Source organism: Panthera leo, chromosome Y (assembly GCF_018350215.1).
Source record: "Panthera leo isolate Ple1 chromosome Y, P.leo_Ple1_pat1.1, whole genome shotgun sequence".
Lineage (NCBI taxonomy): Eukaryota > Metazoa > Chordata > Mammalia > Carnivora > Felidae > Panthera > Panthera leo.
The window spans coordinates 6,404,155-6,429,423 of NC_056697.1; the positions used below are offsets into that span (position 1 = coordinate 6,404,155).

At 43.4% G+C, this 25,269-nt stretch overlaps 1 long non-coding RNA gene across 2 annotated transcripts; it reads left to right on the plus strand.

Annotated features, from left to right (window-relative positions):
* Positions 1 to 3,448: 3,448 nt before the first annotated feature.
* LOC122212632 lies at positions 3,449 to 13,859 on the plus strand. 2 transcript variants are annotated; one of them, XR_006199234.1, is made up of 5 exons: positions 3,449 to 3,984; positions 4,929 to 5,027; positions 6,932 to 7,030; positions 13,020 to 13,215; positions 13,305 to 13,859. It is a non-coding gene; the product is annotated as an uncharacterized LOC122212632 (long non-coding RNA). The 2 variants fall into 2 exon arrangements; XR_006199235.1 differs by lacking the exons at positions 13,020 to 13,215; positions 13,305 to 13,859 and adding an exon at positions 9,764 to 10,046.
* Positions 13,860 to 25,269: the final 11,410 nt, after the last annotated feature.

The following is a 25,269-nucleotide window of genomic DNA, read 5'->3' on the forward strand; positions in this document are numbered from 1 at the left end:
AAAGTAGTGAAGGGTACCTCCTCTCCTCCTGTGTGCCCTTGACATCAGGAAGCAGGTCCTCCTGGCAGGTAGGCAGGTGCCCAGGTGGGGCCCAGGTGTGGGTGAGAGTGGGAAGAAGGAGGACAGCATCTTCTATTACCCAATTCCCCATCTGCAGGCCAGAGTCAGCCCCACTGGATGTGAGCTAAGAAACTGTCGTTCAAGGGTTCCAGGAAGCCTGAGGGGATCAGAACCCTGAGAAGCACACTGTGCTGCTCCTGTCCCTTCAGGTCTCTACTCTTCCGTAAGTGTACTACCGAGACAAACTGTGCTTTCAGGAGAGTGACACCGGTGAACCTGCCGGCGGTCTCCCGGTTGTCTGGGTGCTGCAGCAAACCTCTTTAACATCCCTATTACAATACGTATCTGCAGGGCTCAAACAGGAGAGGAGGGGTGAGGCAGGGTCCCCAAGGAGACAGCTGGGCAGGAGCTTCAGAAGCGCTTCTGTTTCTTATTTCTATCAGACAAGTTTAAGTAATTGGACAAATCAGCTTATAAATGAAACCTAATGTTCAAAGCCAACTGTTGAAAATGAGAGAGATTTTCTTTCTGTTTATTGGTATGGTTTTAGCCCAGTGAGACAGTGAGAGAGTTATATCCACTTAGTCCTGCTGTCTAGCATCCATCCTTCTGTGAGGTTTCCAGTTGACTTGAACACCATTTTTGATCCACGTCTTCAAAAGTTAACAAGATGAACTATAGAGATGTTCATTAGGGGTTAACATTAAGTTGTGAGCTTTCGTCAACAGAAAAAAGAAACAAAGCCAACATACGGAAGCATTGCATTTCCAAAATCACAGGAGCATGTGCACGTGTGTGTGTGTGCGTGTGTGTGTGTGCGTGTGTGTGTGTGTGTGTGTGTGTGTGTGTGTAAAATCCCCTGGGGTAACACACTGTTTCTATAGTTTCTCATTTCAGGGACGACAGGAAAGATTATATTTCACTTTCATCTTGTCTGCCCAAGGAAGAGTTCATTACATTTTAACAATAATCAATAATCACAATGAAAAGATAGTCTGTACTTACCAAACAAGGTAAAAATTTAGAGTAACCCTGGTGTAGTCCCTGGCCCCATTTTTGTGGTAATCATGTTAAGGGAACGTGCTGTCATTGTGATCGGATTAGGTGAAATGCCAGCGGAGGTCCATGGGGCTCGGTTTCTATTTGCAATGCACCGTGTGCTGTTCGACCTGTCCCTTACAACCGCATTCGTGTTCGATAATGCAGCGCAATCATCTACCACGATCAGGATGAAAGTAGAAGAGAATGGAGGAGGTACCACGGAACTCTCACTGAACCCTTCTGATAACCTTGTATCTGGCACCTCACCAAGGAGCAGAGTGGCAGATCAGGAACATGCTAGGGCCCCACAGAGCCAGGCCGGATGCTTACCCACTCAGCCTGCCTCACCCACGTATCTATATGACACCTGCAAACCTGTTACTGTTTGTGGATGAAAACACACAATTTCTCACCTAACAGTTGTGTGTCTCCCTTCTGGTTCCCGGGCAGGGCTCTAATAGCGTATCTTTGCAAGTATAAAGGAAGCACACCTCACCTTCCAAAGTACACAGCGGAATGAAGGAGACCTCATACTCAACTCCAGCAGGCTCTACGGCTTCCCAAAAATTGGCAGCCGTTGCACCCTTCCAGAGCCTCACATAAACTCAGGGGGGAAACATTTGGCTCCTTGATGAGGCTGAACTTTCCCATCTTTAAAAATCCTATTATATTTCTTATATCAATGACATCTTAAAATATTATTTTGCCTGTTTTCTTTGAGTTTGCACACCACTTCTCATTTTCCCAAATTAGTAAGGACTGAAGTACTGAAAAAGTGCTGAAAGGTGCTTATTTAGGTCCCAAATGGGAAATATCATACGGGCACTTTTGTAGCACAGATGTGATTGTGGCCCAGCAAAAGGGCAGGGGCCGCTGCGGAAGCTTCTGGAGGTTATGGCTGGGCCCTGAGCGATTATGTACTAGTTTTCTGCTGCCCTCTCCCAAATTGCATGAAAACTTACCGTAAAACAATGACAGGTATCTGCCACAGTGTCCCTGGACCACGGGTTTGGGAACAGCTTACCTGGATAGTTGTGGCTCAGGGTTTCCCGGGACGTGTCCGCCAGGGCTGTGCTCATCGGAAGGCTTCGTGGGGGCAGGAAGAGCCAATTCCAAAATGGAACGTGCACAGAGCTAGCAATCTGGTGATGGCTGTTGACAGGAGGCCTCAGTTCTTCACCACAAAGATCTCTTCACGAGGCTGCTTAACTGTGTTCGTGACAACTGTCTTTCCCGGAGCCGGTGATCCAGGACAGAGGAAGGCACAACTGGCAATGCCTTCTCTGACCTAGCCTCCAGAGTAACACCTCATCGTTTCCATGTTCTCTGAGTCATAAGATTGCACTGGTCAGCGTGCATCAGGGTGGAGAAAAGTGCACGGGATGCGAATATCAAGAGGGAAGAGTTAAGGGCACCTGGGTGGCTCGGGTGTGAATCGCAGGTCTTCAGCTCTGACAGCTCAGAGTCTGGAGCCGGCTTCACATTCTGTGTCTGCCTCTCCCTGCCCCTCCCCTGCTTGCGCTCCATCTCTCAAAGAGAAACATTAAAAAAAAATTAAAAAAAAAATAAAAAATTAAATTTTTTAATTTAAAAAAAAAAAAAAAAGAGGGAAGAATTACTGGGGGCCATCTCGGAGGCAGACTACCCCCATACAGTTTCCCAGAAAACGAAGAGAAAATTGCCGGAACCCCATGGTCATGCTGGACCCTTGATGGAAAAAGCAGGGTCAAGAAGGAGTCGAGGGCTTAGAAACTGGCTCACGGGGTACCAGGATGGCCAACAGCCCAAACGTGAACATCCACAGGTGCATGGCAGAGAGTGCACGATAACGAAGACATCACAGATGGAAGGCCGTCCGTCCAACAGCAGTACAGTCGTTCCAAGCGGGTCACTTGGGGCAAGATTGCAGGCAGCAGCCGGAAGGAGAACCCACCCTCGAGAAAAGAACCGCTTCAGGGTAGGTCTCCGGGCTGTCAAGCGGACGAGGGAGCCGAACAGGAACCCACACTCGCGTCAGAGCCTAATGCTGCGCGCAGTGGCCCCGCAGGTGCCATGAGCCTTCCCCGCAACACTGGCTGCGGCGCGAGGCCCACCTGCACGAATGCCACAGCCCGTTCCTGCGTGGACGCAAGCTTCCTGCCACGGAACGCTCTGGATCTAGAGTTCTCACAAGAAAGCCAGCCTCCGGCCGCAGTGCATCCAGCAGCACCCTGGAAAGTTGGGGCGTAGCACGTGGGGCTCCAGGCCTCCGCCCCTCAGGGGGCGGCGCCAGGCTGGAGCCCCCGCCCCCCGCCCCAGGACGGAGGGTGGGTTACGGCGACCCCGAGTCCCCTACTTCCGGGCCAGGCCCATCTCTCCGCAGTGCTTGCCCTGGGGTGGCAGGGCCGCTGCGTGGGCTGTGAGGGGCGAGAAGGGGCAGGGAGGGCGCCGGTGACCCGCAGAGCGGCGCCGCCACCTGGGACGCAGGACGCTCTGAGGGAGAGAGAGCTTGAGGCCGCTGAGGCTGCCGGGAGCCGAGGAGGGCCCGCGCGGCCGGCCGCTGAGGCTGCCGGGAGCCCAGGAGAGCCCGCGCCGGCCGGCCGCTGAGGCTGCCGGGATTCGAGGAGGGCCAGCTGCAGTCGCAGGCTGCTTTCTCAGCGCAGCTTGCCGGGGAGGCTTGCTACCTGGGCTGATGGAGACTTGCAGTTTGTCACGTAACCGCAGTCCGCTCGCAAGTAGTGGCTGGCGTTCACTGAAGGGCGGCCGGTTCTGGAATTCTCGGGGACTTGCACTGGTTCCGGCCACATGGTCGCTGTCACTCCAGAAGTGGTATCTGTGTTCCAGGCGGAGGCAGAGGGAAGACGTCAGCGTGCAGGTCCTTGATCCCTTTGGTCAAGAAAGCAGGTGGGGCGCCTGGGTGGCTCAGTCGGTTAAGCGCCCGACTTCGGCTCAGGTCACGATCTCGCGGTCCGTGAGTTCGAGCCCCGCGTCAGGCTCTGGGCTGATGGCTCAGAGCCTGGAGCCTGTTTCCGATTCTGTGTCTCCCTCTCTCTCTGCCCCTCCCCCGTTCATGCTCTGTCTCTCTCTGTCTCAAAAATAAATAAACGTTAAAAAAAAAAAAAAAAAAAAGAAAGCAGGTTAATACCTCCCCCCACCCCATTTGATATGTACAAAGCAAAATCTTACAAAACCAACAAACAAAACAAAACAGGTTCTAAGAAAACTCCACGTGGCACATACTGAGCATCCCAGATTCCGTTTCCTCCTTCATTCTTAAGAAGAGCCGTGTGACTTAGTTTACCACCATAATGTGTTCTGTTAAAATATATACATCTTGCAAGACTCTCTTGAAGCTGTAGGTAGCCTTGGGATATCATTCCAACTAATGAAACCTAACTAAGAGACTCCTAGAGAGTGTGGGGAAAGTTTTAGCTTCCTGATGAAGGCATCTTTCCTTCCGCCATCCCTCCTTGCTTCCATCCTTCCTAACCCTCTTCCTTTCATCCCTCCATCCCTCCTGCCCTCCACCCCTCCTTTCTTCTTTGAGCCTAAAACATATACTTTTGGGGAAGCCATCTTGCAAGTAGGAAGCAATGAGCAGGAGGATTAAAAGTACAAGCTGAATGGGGCGCCTGGGTGGCTCAATGGGTTGAGCATCCAACTTCGGCTCAGGTCATGATCTCTCAGTTTGTGAGTTCCAGCCCTGCGTTGCGCTGTGCTGACAGCTCAGAGCCTGGAGCCTGCATCGAATTCTGTGTGGCCCTCTCTATCTGCCCTTCCCCTTCTTGTGCTCTCTCTCTCTCTCTCTCTCTCTCTCAAACATAAATGAACATTTTTTTTTTTTTAAGTTCAAGCTGAAGAAGAGAGAGGAAGGAGACAGTCTGGGATACTGGGGAGAGTGTGAAGTCACTGCAGCAGCCTTGGATTATGTCTGGATCTTTTATAATGTGAGAAGAAATCAATTCCTGCTTAGTTAAAACCGTGTGTCGACTTTGTCACATCCAACCAAATCCCGTCATAACAGATATTGTTAGTCCTGTATTGTCCAAACTCATCTGGACACAGAAACTCTTTTGCCTTGTAGAATCCGTAACCACATTCCACAGAATTGTTGTTCTGTTGGGCATATTTTAGGGAAAGACTGAACTGGTAGCATTAGAATGGATTTAAGTGAGGAAAAGGGGGCAGCTCCTCTACCAAGATGTTACGAGAGCCTATGTGCTGCTCCTTGGGTGCATGGAAGGGGTACCAGGGAGAAGGGAGTGAGTTTTGATAGAAGTGTTACCATAATTGAAAATAGCTCAAAGAATGAGAATCAGAAGTCCTGGAAGCATTACGTCAAAAGTACATTACGCATCTTTATCTTCAGAACACAAATATTTTCAATATTATGCCCCACTGTGAAATTTATAATCTAGTTTTCATTACTGATTTGCATTACTAGCACAGGAGTTGTCATTTAAAACATCTTCCACGAATGAAATATACTTCCCAGCTGGTTGCTGCTCCTGCCTTCTTCCACCTACAGTAATTCAAAATAAGCACCAGCTCTTTATGATTATTATTTTATGAATCCAATGACATGGAAGTCTGGGAGGCACTGTGCATTTGCTGAGAAGAAAATAAGGGCTTCAGGGTTGTCCTGGAGCTATGCTGTCCAAGAGGGTAGCCGCTGGCCACATGCAGCTTTTGAGAACTTGAAACATGGCGAGCCTGAATTGAGAGGTGCAGTAAGTTTAAAATACACACAGGATTTGGAAGATTTGGTATGAGAAAAGGAATACAAAATATCCATTAATAATTTATTTATTGGGGCACCTAAGTGGCTCAGTCAGTTAAGTATCTCTTGATTTCAGCTCTGGTCATTGTCTCATGGTTCATGGGATCATGGGTTCATGGGATTGAGGCCCGCGTTGGGCTCTGCACCAGCTCAGAGGCTGCTTGAGATTCTCTCTCACCCTCTCTCTCTGCCCCTTCCCCACTCACTCTCTCTCAAAATAAATACATAAACTTAAAAAACTTAGTTTTATTTAATTTATTTATTTATTTATTTATTCATTCATTCATGTATTTATTAGGTGCTAAAATGATATTTTTGTGATGTACTAGATCAGTTGCCTGTATTATTAAAATTAATTTTGTCTGTTTTTTATCACTTTTTAAAATTTTTCTTTAATGTTTATTTATTTTTGAGAGACAGAGACAGAGCGTGAGCGGGGGAGGGGCAGAGAGAGCAAGGGAGACACAGAACTCGAAGCAGGCTCCAGGCTCCGAGCTGTCAGCACAGAGCCCCACGCGGGATCATGACCTGAGCCGAAGTCGGATGCTCAACTGACTGAGCCACCCAGGCGCCCCTTTTTATCACCTTTTAATGACAGTGCTAGAAAATTTTAAATTACCACTATGGCTGGCATTAAGGCCAGCATTATATTTCTATTACATGTGTTCTAGACACTCTTGTCCCAGTATTGTGACCTTTTGAGGGAGTCTTTGGGCTTCAGTTTCCCCAGCTATAGAATAGGGTAATTGCTCCCAGTTTTGGATCTATGAATTGTAAAATTTGTGCATTTCCTCTTTCCCTTTTTTTGTCTCTTAAGAAAAACACTTGAGGGGCGCCTGGGTGGCGCAGTCGGTTAAGCGTCCGACTTCAGCCAGGTCACGATCTCGCGGTCTGTGAGTTCGAGCCCCGCGTCAGGCTCTGGGCTGATGGCTCGGAGCCTGGAGCCTGTTTCTGATTCTGTGTCTCCCTCTCTCTCTGCCCCTCCCCCGTTCATGCTCTGTCTCTCTCTGTCCCAAAAATAAATAAAAAAAAAAAAAACGTTGAAAAAAAAAAAAAATTTAAAAAAAAAAGAAAAACACTTGAATATTTTCCTGGAGAGAACACGGAGCTTGGAGTTAGAAAGCCTGGTTTGAATACTATTTCTGCCAGTCCCTAGCCAAGTGATTTTGGGTAAGTTGCTAATTTTTTAGTATTAGTTTCACATGGGAAGAACTCACATTTGAAGCGTTTTAAAGAAAATCCTACCTGAATGTGAAGCTGGCTCTGAGTAGACACATGGTTGTCTTGAAAATGAAGATGTTCATTTACAGACACAGAAAACAGTATATAGGAAATGTATTTTACAAGATAGAGGAACATTTTCCCAGCAGCTTACAGCCCACAGCCTAAAGTATAAAAGTACATAAAATGCCTCCCACAATGTCCACATTAGTTATTTTCAGTCATTCTGCTGAAGGCTGAAGCAATTAGTACTTAGGTCCCCAGCAAGAAAGGAATCTCTGTAAGAAAACAAATATGTGCCAAGTGATATTCGGGAACTGAGAATACAGTTGGAAAAAAAATCAAAAACTCAAAAAAACAGTCAAAAAATCACACATGACTCCTTCCCCTCATGGTGCTTATTTTTTCAGCAACTACAGAAGTTCCAGCATTGCACAAATCTGTCAATAGCAATTGGGAACAGAAGGAGCAAGCACGAAAGATATGCAGGTGTCAACATTTCTATAAACACAACAGAAAGTTCCTGTTTAAAGTTAGAACTTTTGGGGTGCCTGGGTGGCTCAGTGGGTTAAGGGGCCAACTTCAGCTCAGGTCATGATCTCGCAGTCCGTGAGTTCGAGCCCCGCGTCGGGCTCTGTGCTGACAGCTCAGAGCCTGGAGCCTGTTTCGTATTCTGTGTCTCCCTCTCTCTGACCCTCCCTCCCCCGTTCTTGCTCTGTCTCTCTCTGTCTCAAAAATAAATAAACGTTAAAAAAAAAAAAAAAGTTAGAACTTTTGAGAAATTATATGCAAAATGTCTACGAATTCTGCCACACATTTATGTCCTGTGATACAAGTAAGTGGCAAGCCAGGGATGGACAAATACAGGATGACTAAGAAGACGGAAAAGGTCAGATGACAACAGAAACTCAGAGTGATGCTAGGAGCCAAATGACAGGAAAGTCTGGGGATCCAAAGCAGAGAGCATAGGTAGGGCTTGGGGCAATTTCCTGAACTTGGGCTTTAGTATGAGTTTTCAAACATTGGAGAGCAGTGTCCCCAAGGTCCAAACTTGCAGGTTCAGCTCAGGAACCAACAGGTCACATCAAAAGCCACTCTCTAGCTGTACCTGGATGGTCTTCCTAAAATTCTTTACACGTTTACACTTTATCTGTGATTAAACCACTGGCAATGTATATACTGTCACCATTCATGTCACTCAAGGAATCACCTTTTTGTGTTTATAAAGAATTCAGTTACAATCATTGACTCATACATTTTACAGAATACTGACTCCTGGGGTAGATGTAATCAGACACATGCAGTGTCCTGACCACTTGGAAGTAGAATGGTGCCCAGGCAAGCCCTTTCCCTACCTTTCTTCATTCATTCAATACATATGTATTGCATATCTGTGTTATGGGTTGAATTGCGTCCCCCCAGAATTCATATGTTGAAATCCTAACCCCCAGTACCTCAGAACATGACTCTATTTGGAAATGAGTCCATTTCAGATGTAATTATTTAAGTTAGGATGAGGCCATATGAGGGCTGGGGAGGCTAATCCAATATGACTGATGTACTGGGAGCTGAGATGGAAATGAATAAGATGACTTCAGATGGTGATCAAGGACAGCCCTTAGACACACCGCATTATAGGTTCTTCTTTATTTTACTTTTTTCTTATTTTGCTTTTATCTTACTTTATTCACAAAACTGTGAGCATGTAAAAACGTAAATCAAACTTGGATAGCTGCGGTGCTGGTATGCATTCCATTCCAGGAATGAATGGCCAATTGGCATTCGGAATCTCCCATTACAGAACCTCATACTTGTAATCCAATCCTACTTCCATTTTCCTTCTTCAGTGCACATGGTCACTCTCCAGTATGATGCCTTTTAATCAGCAACAGTTCTCCCATATTCCTTCTATATAATATAAAGTTATATCTTTACAGTACAAGTCCATAAAGCCTCACCAGACATATAGCCTACTTAAGCAGGCTGAGAAAAAGAATGATTTTCATTGTATATCACTGGGCATTCTTTAAAACTTTAACAAGAGTAGAGAATTACGTGAATGAAAAGTAAAAGTAGAAAGCTGGGATGAATTATGGCCACCATGCTGGCAGTCTCAACAGGAATGTATAAAGGTGTATGTTATGCAGGACTAACAAATGGATAAAAGATATTATCGTGAAAGTAGAGAAGTGGCTGCCTGGGTGAAGATGCTTGTGGAATCTTTTATGGCTTAATATGAACACAGCTTTAGAATGTATAATATAGTCAATGTCAAACTGAAAAAAAAAAGTTTATGATAATACAATTTGACCATTCATTTTTTCCCATTGCCTCAAATACTTCTTTACCAGAAAAAAAAATTTTTTTTTCTGTGTATGGTGATACATACTAGATAGATGGATGGATGGATGGATGGATGGATGGATGGATGGATTCATGATAGATGGATGGATACATAGATAGATAGATAATGATGAATGGATAGAGAGATAGAGATGGACAGATACAGATAATTGTATCCTAGGAAACAAGGTAGAGAAACCTGGATTATCTAGTCACTTTTTCAAACTCTCTTCCCCAAGTCCTAATGTGCCTCTTTCTCTGAAGGGACATTTGCCATTTTGCCAGGACAAGTCTTCATTATTCTTTTTTTTTTTTTTTCCATTGTTCTTCATGGTACAGAGCTACCCCAGCACCACAGGTGTTTGGCATCCCTGAACCCTGCCAAGTGTACCTTCCAACCCTCAGTCATTAGGATGGCAAACACATTTCCAGCACACTTCGAGCTCTCATCTTAATTCAGCAGTTGCCATCAAGTTAGCCAGCAGGTTTTCTAGTCTGCCCAATGCTGTCCACTCAGTGTTGCAGAAAAATCTGGATTGGGTGGCAATGCATAAAAATGCATTGTTTTCGGGGCGCCTGGGTGGCTTGGTCGGTTGGGCGGCCGACTTCGGCTCAGGTCATGATCTCGCAGTCCGTGAGTTCGAGCCCCGCGTCGGGCTCTGTGCTGACAGCTCAGAGCCTGGAGCCTGTTTCAGATTCTGTGTCTCCCTCTCTCTGACCCTCCCCCGTTCATGCTCTGTCTCTCTCTGTCTCAAAAAATAAATAAACGTTAAAAAAAATTAAAAAAAAAATGCATTGTTTTCCATTCTGCATTACACCCAAATGCCTGGCCATCTTGAATAACTGGAATATCTGCTAACAACTAGGCCCACATTTCCACATGGCCTCGGTCTGGGGGGCTGCTAGCCCCTCCCCACTATACCTGACTTGTTTCCCTCTTTAAGGTACCTTCGCGGCCCCTAGTGCATCTAGCTTAACACCTAATTCCCAGATTCTGCCTTTAGAGCTTCAGTTGACCACTGATGCCTGGGTCCCCACAGATGTGATGGACTTCTCTGGGATGAGGCCTGAGAAACAGGACTTTTTATAGCTCCCCAGATGCTTAGAAAGTGCAGCTAGAGCTGAGAACCCTGCTCTAAAGCCTTGTTATTCAAAGTGTGCTCGGTAGATCTGGTTATTCCCAGGGTCCATGGGCAGATAGCATCAGCATCACCCAGGGGCCTGTTGGAAATGCAGAACTTCAGGTCCCAGTCCTGACAAGGCTGTAACAAGATCCCCTATGACAAGGTGATCTGTAAGCATGTTAAAACAACACCGACATAAGCCCTTTCTCCTCTCTTTGGCAAAGCAGTCATTCCAATGGCTTTAAACAGCACCTCCACGTGGATGACTCCCACGCAAACCTTCCCTGGTACATTATACTATGTTTATACTATGATTACATAAAACTGCCATGACTTTCCATTCAGGCTTCCTGCTGGTTCTGACTTTGGGAGCTGTGCTTATAATTTGGAGTCTCCAGGTTTTTCTCTATTTCCCAGATTCACTGAAAATGTGTCCTGTAGGTTGCTGTTGTTTTTCCTTGTAACTGTGTAAGTTTTCCAGGAGGAGACAGTTCAGAAAGAACTAAGCTTCTGCCGTGCTCCTATCAGAAACAGAAATCACTTTTTTGGACTGAAAAAAAAATAACTTATGATTTATTCCCTCTCTCCTGTTTTTTCTCGTCCTGGAATTGCTTTTGTTTATGTATTGGGCTTCCTCAAATGGTCCTCTAATTTTCTTATCCTTTCTTGTTATCCATTGTCTTTTTTTCCCTCTACTTTCTGGATATTCCTTAATTTCATTTTCGGTAGGAAGCTCTTTCTGTGCTCATCCATATTCCCTTGACACATGCATTTTCATGTCCCCAAGACTGTCTTCCAGCTGCCAACACCTAACAACTGTCAGCCAGGGGACTTTCTATGGCGACAGTATCCCACTGGGCTCTTATGAGCAGTGAGCTATAAATACCGAGGAATTATTCTGCCTTGGGAACAGCCTCCACCTAATGACTGATTGGCTTTTTCCACTTAGCTTATTTCCTTGGAGATACATCCATGTTGCTGTGACTATAAACAGTCTGTTCCCTTTTATTGCATAGTATTATTCCTTTGTATGGATGGACCACAGTTGGCTTAATCATTCATCTGTTGAAGGACACGAGAAATTGGAGCTATCACAAATAAAGTTGATGTCTGGATATTTGTGTGAACATAAACTCATCTGTCTAGGACAAAATCCCACAATGGCAATGATTGGGTTATATGATATTCGCATGTTTCATGGTACCTGGTTTTTGAGCTAGAGGGCTTTGGACGTCACCTAATGGTAATGAAAACTGTTCCCAAACTTTTGGACAGATAGGATGCAATCAGAATATTACTATATGAAAAGTAACAACTTCATGCAATATGGAAATTAAACTGGACATGAAGGGTTCAAGCAATACTGTCATGATGAGAAGGATAAAGGAAGTGAACAGAAGAGAGTCAATGGGAGTGGACAAGAGAATTGGATCCAGGCGGCAAAGTTCTTTGGAATCTTACAGGGTTAATTCCATAGTTGGAAAAGGATACCCTTGTAAAATATGACCCTGTGGTCTTCTTCAATCCCCAGGAGGATGTTTGAGGAGAAATATAAACAAAGCAAAACAGAAGAGAAAGTTGTGCTTAAATTTATTTGTAATGTGTCCATTTAACATTAAAAACTATTCCTATAAAGAATACTGTGGCTTAAATAATAAGAGAAAAATCTCCACCTCATTTTCTTTTCCTACATGCAGCCTCTCTGTACTGCTTTTAATAAAATAAAGCATGATGTGCTTCTGTGGGTAAATTATGATTTTTCCCTAATATATTCCAATTCAAACTATTTTCAGAGAGCCCAATCTGAAAATTGCTCTCATATCTATAAAAAGCACATGTATTTTGAGAAATAAAAGATGAGAAACAAGAAGAAAAAGATACTTAAAAAAAAATTCTACAGCCGGTCTAGTTACAGCTTGAGCCAAGAATCTGATGTCCTGAGAAAATAATTCTCTCCGACAGTTTTAGAAAAGGAAGAACCCAGATAAAAATAAGCCTCTAGCAAATGGAGCCTGGACAAGAATCTATCCCCCCCCCCCGAAAAAAATCTAATTAAAAATATATACCATCTCACTTGCATATCTTATTTTGGATCCCTTAAAGATAAATTATTATTAAATCTTTTCCAAGAATTGCCCAACTTTAGGGGTGCCTGGGTGGTTCAGTCGGCTAAGCGTCCAACTCCAGCTCAGGTCACGATCTCACGGTTCATGGGTTCGAACCCCGTGTTGGGCTCTGTGCTGACAGCTCAGAGCCCGGAGCCTGCTTCAGATTCTGTGTCTCCCTTTCTCTCTGCCCCTCCCCTCCCCCCGCCCCCGCTCTGAAAAATAAAATAAACACTAAAAAAAAAAAAAAATTGCCCAACTTCATCATAACCCCCTATGTCTTTGTAGTTTCTTATCACAGTGGTAAGGTTGAGGGTGGGTAGCAGGGGCGTATGTTGTTTTGTTCTGTTTGTTTCTTCACGGCAGATCCTGCCGAGATGGAAAGCAGCCCCAACTATTCCATTTTCCAAATTTGGATGTTCAGGAAGTCCGGTTTCAATAAAGAAGAAAAAACAAGCAAAACACACAAGGAAACAGAAAACCTGAAAAGATACATTTGCACCCAGTTGTGTAAAGCCAGAGGGATGACACCATTGATGAAATCTGGTGACATAAAACACCTGTGAGTAGAGCTAATCACAGACACCCCGGACTCCTGTGGGTATTACTTTCCTTCCATGAATCTTCTTCTCCAACCACCTCTTTCTCCAGGTTGTTCCTGTGCCCTCCTCCACAAGGAATGCAGGGTTCTGTTCCAAGGATGACTTTAACGAGACGTGAGGCCAAGCTTCATGTGGCAGAGCCACCTCGAGACTCTGAAGCCACTTCTCATGAAGCTGTGCTAAGTGCATTTCCTAATACTCCAGAGCAGGCAGTTTGGGTTTTTCTGCTATCTTTAAAAACATCAACATACGTCTTTTAAAGCTCCCAATGCTAGAGAGACTTCATGGAGTCAGATACACAGCAGAGTCCTCTAACTTGCTTGTAAATCCTGAATTTCCCAGATTCTTTTCCATGTGAATACGTTCATTATCAAACCGTAGCACATACAAATGTATTCTGTAGCTAATGACCTGTTTACTTGAATTGCCGTTACAGGCATTAAGGTCCTTAAGTATGCATAATTTCCAGCCAAGCAAAGGAGAAAAAGGATCCTTCCAAGCTTAAGAATAATTGCATACATAAAATTTTCATATCTTTATCCATTTAAGGAGGAAATTTCTTGAACACTGCTCTTCCAGGGTGACTGGGTGGCTCAGTCAGTTAAGTGACCAACTCCTGATTTCAGCTCAGGACATGATCTCACGGTTCATGAGTTCAAGCCCTGCACCTGCTTGGGATTCTCTCTCTCCCTCCCTCTCTCTGCCCCTCCCACTCTCTCTCTCTCTCTCTCAAATTTAAAAACTTTTTTTAAAATGCTCTTTCAGGTTAGAGTGGCAGAGAGCCAAAGCATAAGAGACTCTTAAAAACTGAGAACAATGGGGCACGTGGGTGGCTCAGTTGGTTAAGCAGCCGACTTCGGCTCAGGTCACGATCTCGCGGTCCATGAGTTCAAGCCCCTCGTCGGGCTCTGTGCTGACCGCTCAGAGCCTGGAGCCTGTTTCAGATTCTGTGTCTCTCTCTCTCTCTGACCCTCCCCCATTCATGCTCTGTCTCTCTCTGTCTCAAAAATAAGTAAACGTTAAAAAAAAATTAAAAAAAAAAACTGAGAACAAACTGAGGGTTGATGGGGGGTGGGAGGGAGGGGAGGGTAGGTGATGGGTATTGAAGAGGACATCTTTTGGGATGAGCACTGGGTGTTGTATGGAAACCAGTTTGACAATAAATTTCATATATTAAAAAAATAAAAATAAAATAAATGAGAAAAAAAAGAAAACTGTATTCCCCAAACAACTTTATAAAGATATCTTTATCTGAAAACACTGACATTTTTGCTTGTAAGTCACATTGTTGACATTCCATAGAAAAATAAAGGCACAGCAAATATATTACAGAGTGCTATTAAGTAGAAAGCAATAAATGTGAAAGGATGGCAAGTCAAAGTTATATATTAAATAACTAATTTTTATAAAATTAGAGCATACTTTTTAAGTAAATACATGCCACGTATTATAAAAGTATTTAGTAATAAAATTGCATATTAAATATTAAAAAAATAAATAAAAATAAAAATAATGCTCTTTCATTCAAAAGCAGAACACATCCATACTTCTCAAACTGGCTATATTTGAATTCATTGTTTTGAACCTTAAATAATTTTTCTCTGCTGTTCCTGTGTTTAAGTATGTTTAAGTAGATCATGTCCAATACTGGTATTTTACTGAAAACTTCTAAAATGTGGGTTAAAACATGTAAGTATATGCACCATGGCAACCAGCCTTCAAAATGGACCCAAATGATGGTAACCGACTGGAGTTCATACTCTCATAATCCACTCCCACACCAAACCAGGACTGGCCTTGCACCAACAGAACACAGCAGAAATACTAGTGTGTGATTTCCAAGCAGAGCCCATAAAAGGCATTAAAGCTTCCACCATGGTCTTTTGCAACACACCCATTCTGTCAAACGCCACCCACCATGCTGCAAGGACACTCAAGCAGCATGTGAAGACGCCATGTAGAAAGGGACTAACATGTCAGACAACTGAGGCAGCTGCCTGGAAAGGAGATCCCAGCTCTAGTTAAGCCTTCAGATGCCTGTGGCTCCAATCAACAACTGACTGCAACCTCCTGAGAGATCAGAGCCACAATCACTCAGCTGAGCCCAAATTTCTGACCCACAGAAACCCAAGAGATAAGGAATTATGACCAGGGTGCCTGGGTGGCTCGGTCGGTTAAAGCGTCCAGCTTCGGCTCAGGTCATGATCTCCCCCTTTGTGAGTTCGAGCCCCGCATCGGGCTCTGTGCCAACAGCTCGGAGCCTGGAGCCTGCTTCAGATTCTGTGTCTCTTTCTTTCTCTCTCTCTGCCCCTCCCCCACTTGTGCTCTGTCTCTCTCAAAAATAAATACATGTAAAAAAATTAAAAAAAAAAAAAAGGGTGGAAGGAGCAGACTACTTAAAAATAAGAAAGAAATTATGACCATTGTTTTAAGCCTCTATATTTTGGGGGTAACATGTTACACAGCTGTAGTAATTTGAACACACACACACACACACACACACACACACACACACATATATACGCCGAGCACAGATTACCCAGAAAAGGACTCAACTCCAACACGAAAAAAATTTTTTTCAAGGTATCAACCCTTCCCGCAGATTATTCAGTGGATCACATAAAATATTTTTTTGGGGGGTGGGGGGACCTGGGTGGCTCAGTCAGTTTGGTGTCTGACTTCAGCTAAGGTCATGATCTCACAGTTCATGGTTTTGAGTCCCATGTCAGGCTCTGTGCTGACACCTCAGAGCCTGCAGCCTACTTCAGATTCTGTGTCTCCCTCTCTCTCTGCCCCTCCCTCACTCATGCTCTGTTTCTCTCTCAAAAATAAATAAACATTTGAAAAATTTAAAAAAAAACTATATAAATAGTCTTTAAAGCATCAAAAACCAAACATGGATATTTTGCACATCAATTAAATTTTTTCTTCTTACAACTACTGTACTTCTTGCTACAAAGTTCCTTTTTCTGATTGTATTTTGATCAAGGGTGTAGAGATAGTCTATATGGCTCTCCAAAATTTTCCATAACTGTCTAAATACAGTTGCCAACAACCTATGTCCGTTATGAAATTACATGATATGTAATCTAATTGACAAACACTAAATTGAGACTACGTAGAGTATGACTTATTTTTTTTCTACAAAAGAAAGCTTCAGAGCTTAATTGAATTGGAGGGGAAATATTGAGATAAAATTTTAAATGGTCTATCAAATATTTGCATTGAAGAAGGGTTAAACTCATGTTTTTTTCTTTACTTTGTATGTAACAGACTGAATATTAAAAGGTACATTATGAATAACACTATACTGGATATATGCCAAGCCCTCTTAATTTTTAAGAAACAAATTATTTCTTTCTTTATAAAATCCTATGAACTGACTTGCTGTACCTTGCTACATGTTTCTAATCTTGCTACATCTACACCAAAATGAAATTCTTATCATGTTAGCCAACGTCTTTTAGCCAAATGTATCAAATTATATTCATGGAATCAAATGTATGAGAGCTCACAGATGAGTGGAATAACTCAGTTCATGAAATTATATGGGCAAATGCAGTATTCAGATGGCCTCTAAAGGGAACACAGCCTGTCATGCACAATAAAATTTAAAACAAAAATTAAGAAGGTTCCCCCACTGTAGCAGGGAATTTCCCAAGCATGGAAAACTGCCTTCTGTATTCTGGGTAATTACCCAAAATATAAAATGTCTATTTAATAGTCCTTTCTTCACCCAGACATTTCTCTGCCCACAACCATCACCTTCTTATCCCCAAGTACACTCTCTAATTTTACAAGGAAATATCCTGGGGCGGGGGGGGGGGGGGGGGGGGGGGGGAGATAAAAGGAAGTAAATTTAGTCAGTAGCTATCCTGCTTCCTTGTATTTCTAGATTTTATTCTTCACATCACAGGGAAAGAAATGGCACCAATTGGCTTTTTGTTTGCCTTTTATTTTTCACGTTAACTGAGCATTTTCTAAGACCACATTACCAATCTAAGCATTCAACTATTCCATTAGCATTACTCGTTCAATGCCCAGTAACCATGTGGGTCATTCCCCCCTTTCACTATTAGGAAACTGAGGCTGAGAGAGAGTAAAGGAAGTCTGCCCAGCCCATAGAATTAGTCTGCGACAGGATAAGAATTCAGAACCATGAGGTCTGAGACCAGAGCCTATACCCTTAACCACTGCTCTGCATCCGTGATCATTTTCACACACACAAAAAGGCACCTGTTATCAGTAGCTTTATCACCAGGTATTTATCATCTATTCGATGGGGTGGAACAAAGTAGAATTCACAAGAAACCTGGGATTCCCCTGCACAGGTGTTGTATACCTTACTCCGCGTCCCTCAGACATCGCAGAAGCCCAACAGACATGGCAGTGACACTACTACACGTGATTAATGTACAAAGAAGTACATCCAAAGGGGGGTTTCCTGACTTACAAGAGTATAAGTGAAAACCCAAGTACCTGTCTAATTCAGCTACTGCAAGAGATTCTCAAAGCAGAGTGCCTTTGAAGGAAATGTGTGTGGTCACAGATTTGGACTGATGGATTGGTGAGAAATCAAGCAGCATCAAGACAGGCTGAGTGAGCTGTTTTAGTCCTGTGTATTCCAGCCCTGTGTATTCCATTGTGCACATTCTTGACCAGTTTTCAGGTCAAAGACACAGTAGCCAATGCAAAATTAGAATCAGGGGTGCCTAGGGGCGCCTGGGTGGTTCCGTCGGTTCAGTGTCCGAATTCGGCTCAGGTCATAATCTTGCAGTTTGTGGGTTCGAGCCCAACATCAGGCTCTGTGCTGACAGCTCAGAGCTTGGAACCTGCTTTGGATTCTGTGTCTCCCTGTCTCTCTTTGCCCCTCCCCCACTCACGCTCTGTCTCTCTCTCTCTCTCTCTCTCTCTCTCAAAAATAATTAAACGTTAAAAAAATTGAAAAAAAAAAGAATCAGGGGTGCCTGTGTGGCTCAGTTGGTTGAGCAACTCTTGATTTCACCTCAGGTCATGATCCTGGGATCATGGGATCAAGCCCCACGTCGGGCTCTGTGCTGAGTGTGGAGCCTACTTGAGACTCTCACTCTCTCTGTCTCTTTCTCTCTCTCTTTCTGTCTCTTTACCCTGCTCTGCTCTCGCTCTCTCTCTCAAAAATAAAAAATAAAAAAATTAGAATCAATTCCTAAAATAGAAATCAATCCATGGAAGTCGATAGCAAATATGTAACTAGGGAAAACTTAGCAATTTGAACATCGGGAAAGTGACCTTACTTTGCTAATGGCAAGCCATCTTCTAGAAACTGTGGAAGAGTGAAAAATAAGTTCATTTGCTTTTGTGCTAGACACTCACCAATTCATCACTACAAAGATTTATGAAAACTCACAGAGAAAGGAATTCTAATAAATGTAAGGAGTAAAAAGTGATCTCTGAGGAATTGTCAAATCACCAACCTGCTGTAACGATGAGGGAGTCTGAATGAGATCAATACACCTAAGCATAAAATAGACAAATCCCGTAACTGCTTGCCAAGGTAAAGCACCTTTAGGTGAATAACAATTATGATGATGATGATAGTAATAAAAATATCTTCTAGGGTTTATATACATTTCTTGAAAAAAATTACTTCCTGAGAAATCATCACTGAATTATATTTAACTATAATATACATTACAGTAGACTTTTGACCTGTCTGGTTTTTTTTCCAAGATATCTAGTCCAGTATGCAAAAATTTATTTTAAAATCTTAAAGGAGCGTGTGGGTGGCTCAGTTGATTAAGCATCAAACTCTTGAGTTCAGCTCAGGTCATGATCCCATGGTAATAAGATTGAGCTCCGCATCAGGCTTGGGAATCTCTCTCTCTCTCTCTCTCTCAATCTCTCTCTCTCTCAAAAAAAAAAAAAAGTAAATAGGGGAACCTAGGTGGCTCAGTCAGTTCAGTGTCTGACTTCGGCTCAGGTCATGATCTCACAGTTTGTGGGTTTGAGCCCCACATCAGGCTCTGTGCTGACATCTCAGAGCCTGGAGCCTGCTTCGGATTCTGTATCTCCCTCTCTCTCTGCCCCCACCCTGCTTGTGTTCTCATTCTCTCTCTCTCTCTCTCTCTCTCTCTCTCTCAAAAATAAATAAACATTAAAAAAAAATTAATAGAAGAAAATATAATCTTAAAAACAAAAGTTATAGGGTTGCCTGGGTGGCTCAGTCAGTTGAACATCCAACTTTGGCTCAGGTTGTGGTCTCATGGTTCATGAATTGGAGCCCTACTCTGGGCTCTCCGCTGTTCATGTGGAGCATGCTTTGGATCCTCTGTCCCCCTCTCTCCTCGTACCTCACTTGTTTGCTCTCTCTCTCTCTCTCTCTCTCTCTCAAAAATAAACATTCTCAAAGAGTTATAGTTCAGACTTTAAAGAGCATTAATGCAGTTATATGATTTTTTAAATGATGAATCTGAAGGTTAGACAAGTTGCCTGAATTACCCAAGGTCCTACCATCATTTTGTTCACGTCTTTGTCGATTCACTCAGCAAATGCAATGTAAGGCAGCAATCATGCTGAGCAATGTTTATACTCAGCCTGTACAGGCTGTATCACTGTTAGTCAATGGCAAAGCTAATATTACATCCAGATCTTGTCACTTCAAGTCAAAGTTGTACAGAAAAAACAAAAGGTACCTGTGTCCACCCAAGTGGGTAACCAGTCTGGGTAATACCAGACAGTATTAATAATCCCTAATAGCAATGCACAGAGCCAAAGCACCATCACCATAACTGCCATTACAGAGGCCTAAATTATTCCAACATCCATGAGCAAGTCTGGTATTTTCAGAAACACTTAACAGTGAGTTCTGGAAAAGTAAAAGCCATGCCTCATTGTCTTCAAGCTGATAGCATGTGGCATAGTAGTCAGTTACCAAGACCAGAATATGTGCTCAGTGAAGACTGCCTGAATGAGTCAAGAAAGTTTGTGTCATTCTGCAGGCACTTTCCTCATCCTTTTTGACAATGACCTTAGGAAAGAGAGAGGGGGAAATGAGACTAATAGGGGCAGAAGTAAAGGTGAAAATGGCCAATATTCAGAGAAGTACAACTATTCAAAACAGGCAAGTAAGGACTCTTATGGAAATTAAGTCATATTGATGGATTTAGGAAGATCAGCAGATGAGATTTCAAAGGTGGACAGAAAAGGAAGCACATACTAATGCCCTAATCAGAGACATTGCTGATCTCTGCACATTAGGGCCTTACAGACTGAAAAAGTTAGACCAATGCAGACACACAGAAAGCAAAGACTAAAAAACAAACAAACAAACAAACAAAAAATGCCCATTCTAGCTGGAACTCAGAGCGTCGCTACTCATTATTGGCATCTACATTAAAGACAAATAGGAAGAAATGAGGCTAAAAATAGCACTCACAACAATTCAACAGCACAGTGAATACATGTAACGTTGATGCCTCAATAGCTGCTCTTTGTTAACAGAAGTCATACCTTCATTTGTCACCAGCTGGGTTTTTTTTTTTTTAGATTTTTTTTTTTTAATTTTTAACGTTTATTCATTTTTGAGAGACAGAGGAAGACATGGCATGAGGAGGGGAGGGGCAGAGAGAGAGGGAGACACAGAATCGAAGCAGCCTCTAGGGTCTGAGCTGTCAGTGCAGAGCCCGACATGGGGCTCAAACCCACACACCATGAGATCATGACCTGAGGTGACGTAGGACACTTAACCGACTGAGTCACCCAGGCACCCACCAGTTGTTTTCTTTAGTATCCCTTCTCGCATGTCTGTGTTGGTCTAACTCTTTCGATTGGTAAGCTCCTAATGTGCAGACATCAGCAATATCTATGAATGGAAACACATGTTGGGAGTAAAGGAAAATAACAGGTGGATGGGAAAAATAAATTAGACATCTTGGGGATAAAAAAAAAATGTCATTGAAATTCAAAGACAGAAACGGCTCTCAGCTGAACACAGCCAAGAAAAGAAATTGCAGTTAGAAGTTTGCATCAAGGAATCTACCAGAACAAGCAAGCCTAGAGTTAAAAATTAGTTTAAGCAAAGGAATATCAAGGGGTTCCAACACATATCAAACTGGAATTCTAACAGAAGAGAAAGGAAATGAAAAAGTGAAGAAAGTCTTTCATAGCTTAGAGCATTCCTGAATTATCCTAGAAACGTTTCAGAGCTCAATAAATTTCTTAAAGTGAATCAATGGGAATTTGTAAGTGTGGGTTTCCATGTTTCTCTGCTCTTTCCTAAATGACTAACCTCTACATAAGTCCTTAGAACTTGCAAAGTTTTCTTCACTTATGGTCTCACTTAATCCTCTGAGCAGCCTTGTGATATGGGTGTCATTAAACTTATTTCTCATACGAGAAAACTAAAATTCACAGGGAAATATAGAAGCTTTCCTACAATCCCACAGCTAGAAAAGAACAGAGCCACGGTGAGTGCAATGGTGTTAAAATATGTCCACAAAATTTTTTGATACTTCTCCCTTCAAAAGGTGGAGCCTAGGGGCACCTGGGTGGCTCAGTCAGTTAAGCATCCGACATCAGCTCAGGTTATAATCTCACAGTTCATGGGTTTGAGCCCCTCATTGGGCTCTGTGCTGACTGCTCAGAGCCTGCACGAGCCTGCTTCGGATTCTCTGTCTCCCTCTCTCTCTGCCCCTCCCCTGCTTGTGCTCTGTCTCTCCAAAATAAATAAATGTTAAAAAAAATTTTTTTTTTTAAAAAAGGTGGAGCCTAGTTCCCCTTCCCTTGAGTGTGTGACTTGCCTCTAACAAATACAATAAGAGTGAAATGAACATATGTGATATTCAAGACAAAGTCATGAAAGGCACTATGGCATCCATCTTGCTCTCTCTTGGATCACACACTCTGGGGGAAGGCAACCGCCATGTTGTGAAGATACCGAAGTGGCCCATGAAACACATCCACTTTGGCAGAGGCTTTCTGCCAAAGTGCAGAGAGAACAGCCACCTTCTACCAAAAGCCATGAGAGCAGACCCTCCAGCCTCAATTAAGGCTTTAGATGACTTTAGCCAGGTTGAAATCTTAACTGCAATCTCATGAGACACCTTGAGTCAGAACCACCCAGCTAAGCTGCTGCCAAATTCCTACCCCCAGAAACTATGAGATAATAGAAGCTTGTTTAAGGTACTAGGGAGTCATTCTGCAGCCACAGATAACTGATATACCAGGAAATAAACACAGAGGTCTTGACAAAGCCGGTGTGCTCTTTTATTTCACACCACTACTTTTTCCATGACTTCTTGCACAAAATCAAAATATACTAGCCCACTGAACTTACATTACATTTCCCTATCAGCTCAATCTTTGCCAATCATGTCACCTTTTCCTGTGCCTATTTATAGTACTTCCCGTATTCTTGAAACACTGGTCTCCTCTTAAAGACAATAGGGCCACAAGAACAGGAGACAGATCAGTTCTGGTCACCAGTGTATCCTAGGACCAAATTTAGTGTTCAGTAAGGAGTAAGTATTCAATGAATATTTTAGATGAGTAAATATCCACATATGATAGAACCAATCTGTCACCAGAACTTGATTCTCATTTTATCTTGAACCAAAGGGGAATACATTCTGTGTCTAAGAGGGAAAAGGGGATTCTGTTGGAGTTACGATTTTTTATTGATCCGAGCTCCCCGTTAGAAGTGTGTTGTATTCTGATAAAGGAAATACTTTGAAGCACAGGATATATGATTATTTTTCAACAGCATCCAAACATCCCCAGGGAATGTAAAAATAAGAATATTTTCCTAATAAAAAGCGTCTTGTTCAATCCTGCACGAGTTCTTTCACTTCCTGTCCAGACCGATGGGAGGTTTCGGGCAACAGAGCCTCAGACAGGAGTGGCCGGGCCTGCCGCTGACCTCATCCCACACTCAGCTGCACAGGCGGGAGGGCAGCCTTCAGTCACAGACAATATTTTAATGGCCAGGTTATTTGTTCACACATGAACAGCAAATCAACATGTAGTACTAAGTTGCAATGGCTTTTGATTTTGTGGGAAAAGCCTAACCACCCAGATTTTATTTCACAGCCAGGAAAAAATAATAATGATAATGTGTGAGAGGAACAAAATGCAGGAACCTCTCTCAGACATGACTGAAATAAGAAATCTAAGGAACAAATAATGTTGCTAACAGCAGTCCAGCTTTGATCAAAGACCAGACATTTTTATAGTAACCACGAAGACAGGATGTGACATCACGGGCACATTTTCCATCCAACCCTCACTACTTTCTTTGGCATTTTATCATCTCAACAAGTGCTGCCCATTCGATCTTTCTGCGATGAGGGAAATGTTCTGAGCTAACACAGGAGCCAGTAGCCACGTGTGGTTGGTTACTGGGCACTGGAAATGTGGCTGGCTAGCATGACTTAGAATTGAATATTTTATCTCATTTTAATTGTTAATTATTATTATCATTACATCAACTTTAATTTAAAAATTTTTTTAATGTTTTTATTTATTTTTGAGACCGAGAGAGACAGAGCATGAGCAGGGGAGGGGCAGAGAGAGAGGGAGACACAGAATCTGCAGCCGGCTCCAGGCTCCGAGCTGTCAGCACAGAGCCCGACGCGGGGCTCGAACTCACACACCGCGAGATCATGACCTGAGCCGAAGTCGGACGCTCAACCGACTGAGCCACCCAGGCGCCCCTGACATCAACTTTAATTTAAATGTAAATAGTCACGTGTGTCTAGAAGCTACAGCAGCGGGCAGCACTGCTTGAGAACTATTTCCCACAGACTCTTGAGATATAGGCTCTCTCAGGCTGCTGGAGTAACTTAGGTTAAGACAAGTTGACCATTATTACATTTTGCCAAAGACAGCAAGAAACTCAAAACTCAAAAAACTCAATCTATTTTTAAATACTGCCAGGGAGCCCTAGTGTTCCACTCTTTGCTGGAGGGTTTTTTTTTTTTTTTTAATGTTTATTTATTTTTGAGAGAGAGAGATAGCCTAAGTGCAAGAGAGGCAGAGAGAGAGAGAGAGACAGTGGATCTGAAGCAGGCTCTGAGCTGCCAGCAGAGAGCCCAATGCAGGGCTTGAACTCACAAACCACAAGATCATGACCTGAGTCAAAGTCAGATGCTTAACCGACCGAACCACCCAGGGTTCACCCCTATTTTCTGGAGTTTCTTATGATCAGCTCCCAACGTGAGAAGTGAGACAGGAAAGAGCAAAGAAGGAAGCCCACCCGAGTTCTTCAACCGAGGTTCCCGTCCCAACATAGAAGGAGGGTCCATTCTAAAAGAGAGACCACCAGTACATGCCTTTAGGCTGAAATGGGACAGCAACGTGAAGTAAAGGGCTGCCTAGAATAGAAATCATGTTTAAATCACTAAGGAGGTCTAACTGGAATGCAACAAAGGCCTCAGAGAGTCCTTAACTGAGATGCCCAGTGAGCACATTGGCTATCTCTCATCATTTCCTTCTGCTTGGGGAGCAAGTCCAAAGTCTGCAATCTGTTGAGGAAGCAGTAGCCAGCCCCTGCTCCAGCCTTCCTCCTGTTACATTGAGGCCTGATTTCTCAGGTCTCCCCCACACAGATCTGACCACTGCATCCCGGCAACTGGGTGTCTATGATGATGTCCTCTTCTCCCGCTTTCTGCATGACTCCCTGACTGCACAACCCAGTCAAACGGTCCAGGGCCAGGCTGGAGAGCAACTGGAACCTTGCCCTCTGCTGGCGGGAGTGTGAACTGACACAACCACCCTGGAAAACTTGTCTCTAGGGATCTACTAAAACTGAGCCCTCCCACTCCTGGGTAAATGCGTACCCAGCGTGTACAGATTTTCACCAAAAGACATGCGCGGTGACATCCACAGCAACATTATGCAGAGTACCCTAAAACTGGAACCCCCACAAATGCCAACAACAATGCAATGGATAAATATAGTACATAGCAGAGTAGTACACAGCAGTGCAAACAGATGATTTGCAAGCACATGTGGCACCAACAGTGTGTCAGACAGCAGTT